Source organism: Chiloscyllium punctatum, unplaced genomic scaffold, assembly GCF_047496795.1.
Source record: "Chiloscyllium punctatum isolate Juve2018m unplaced genomic scaffold, sChiPun1.3 scaffold_1198, whole genome shotgun sequence".
Taxonomy (NCBI): Eukaryota; Metazoa; Chordata; class Chondrichthyes; order Orectolobiformes; family Hemiscylliidae; genus Chiloscyllium; species Chiloscyllium punctatum.
The window spans coordinates 38,116-40,451 of record NW_027310932.1 but is presented as its reverse complement, the minus strand read 5'-3'; the positions used below and the strand labels follow the sequence as shown (position 1 = coordinate 40,451).

General features: G+C 44.5%; 1 non-coding gene across 1 annotated transcript; it reads left to right on the top strand.

Moving 5' to 3' along the window:
- Positions 1-226: 226 nt before the first annotated feature.
- trnah-gug (transfer RNA histidin (anticodon GUG)) lies at positions 227-298 on the top strand. The gene has a single exon. It is a non-coding gene; the product is annotated as a tRNA-His (tRNA).
- Positions 299-2,336: the final 2,038 nt, after the last annotated feature.

The window sequence follows — 2,336 nt, the reverse complement described above, 5'->3', positions numbered from 1 at the left end:
GATTCTTTGATGTTTTGGAGAAATCTATTTACCTCAGCCTTCAGCACATTAATGATGGAATCACCACGGCCTCTGTGAGCACCGATGTTAAACGGTCAGCCCATTCTGAGTTCCCACATATTTGCCACTGTTCACTTCGCACTGATATTGTGCATTTGGTGCTCTGCCTAACATTTCTTATGAAACTGTACTTATGGTGCGTGCTAAGGGCGTTTATCTGTGGGGTGCCGTGATCGTATAGTGGTTAGTACTCTGCGTTGTGGCCGCAGCAACCTCGGTTCGAATCCGAGTCACGGCAGTAATCACTCTATTTGTCCCAGTCTTTTGTGAAACACAAAGGAATCAGTAGTTTTAACGTTTTGATTTTCGCTAAGGTGATTTTTTTTCCTTCAAGCTCTGCTTCTCTGTGCGTCATATGTCAGAATTCAAATCCACCCGTTCTCATAGATTTCTTCCCTCCTACGATCACTAACTGAACTTTCCATCCCATACCCCCATGTCATTAATTTGGAGATGCCGGTGTTGGACTATGGAGTACAAAGTTAAAAATCACCCAACACCAGGTTATGATCTTACAGATTTAATTGAAGCACTAGCTTTCGGAGCGCTACTCTTTCATCATGTGTTTGTGGAGTCATTTCCTATTTCACTAAGGCACTGCAGAATCTATTACAGACTCTCCCATTAATACCGATCAGTCCGTGTGGCTACGGTCACTGTTGCTGGGTGAACATGCCCCAACCCCACCACCGGGACCTACAGACCATTTGATCCATTTGGTTACCGCTGTTCTGAGATCAATACTCATGTAGCAGCTTTTACTGATATGGACCAGATATTATTGGGGGGGGGGGGGGTCAAGCTCAGGAAAATGGCACAGAACAGTATCGGGGAAAAGCGACTTCATTGGATATGATCAGTTTCACTGCTTTTCTGCAATGGCCGAGCGCTATTACCACTGACCACTGGACTGTTGATTCAGACACCATGGACTCGGGTTTGACTCAGACCATGCTAGGTGGTAAAATTGGGATTCAACAAATATCTGGAATTACGAATCTAAAAACTCCTATATATCCATGTTCAATTGTTGAAAAAAAAACATCTGACGTAATTTAAGGAATGAAACTGCCATTCTTACCTGTTAGGGCCTCCATGTGACTCCAGACTCACTACAATATGGTTGAGTCTCAACAACCCGCTGTGCAATTAGGGATGGCAATAAATACTGCCGAACCAGCGACGCCCTCATACTGTAACGGAATAGAAAAAAAAAAGTTCATTCGGCTCTATCTAGATTACTTTGCGCAGTTCTGCAATTCAGAGTACTGCATGGATATGATCGCACTGGGAACGCTGCAAAAGATTCACTGGGATATTGTCTGGGCTGAAGAGTTTCAGTTGTGAGGAGTTCACTGGGGTTGTTTGCCGCCGAGCAGAGGAGATTGGAGAAGACATGACTGAGATGTACAAAATAATGAGGGATATGGATAGGATAGACTGAAAGAAGAATTTGTTATTGATGGAGAGTTCGAACACTGGGGCCAAGAGACTTCGGAAAAAGGCAGGAAGTTTTGAGTAGATTTGCGGAAAGGGTCAGAGAGGCGGAAATCGTTCTAACGTTTTTAAAAAATTGAGATGTGTATTTGTGATGCCAAAATAAATAAGACTATGGGCTAAACGGTGGAAATCTTGATTCAGGTCGTAATGCAGTTGTGTTGGACAAGTGTGGCCACAACAGGCTGAAGGGCCACCTTCGATGTCGTTGTCCTCCACAGTATCGTGGTTAGTGTCTCCGCCTGTCACAGGGCACAACTCTCCGCTGGGGGCATCGTAAAGGTGTTAAACCTGTCGCTTTGTTCGCAACTGAAAGTTATTAATGCTTGGCCTTCCATTCTCGATTGGATATGTCACAGGAAGGACAGTGCTGTCTGAATCAGCGTGGAGACGGACTGGAGCTCCTGGGGAGAGAGAGTGCCAGTGACAGTGCAAACACGTAACTTCAGCAAACTGCACATTGTGTTTGCGTTGCAATGAAATCCATTTTATACAGTTGTTCCTGACTGATGTGTTTATTTAAAGCAGGAATCTGAGGAAGAAAACAAAGTAAACCCATTCAGATCTGAGTGCAGAAACATTTCCAGCAGCACTAATGAGGTTGTACAGCGTAGAACCGCGTTTGGATGCATTGAATTCGGGTTGGTGGGCGCAGCAGGCTTTCACTAGGATGAGTTACCACTGGGTAAAGCCATTACACATGATACAGATAGAGTTCAATGTGATGGTACACTACAGTGGTTCCCAATGCTCTTAAGTCTGTAGGTTAGGTAGATTGG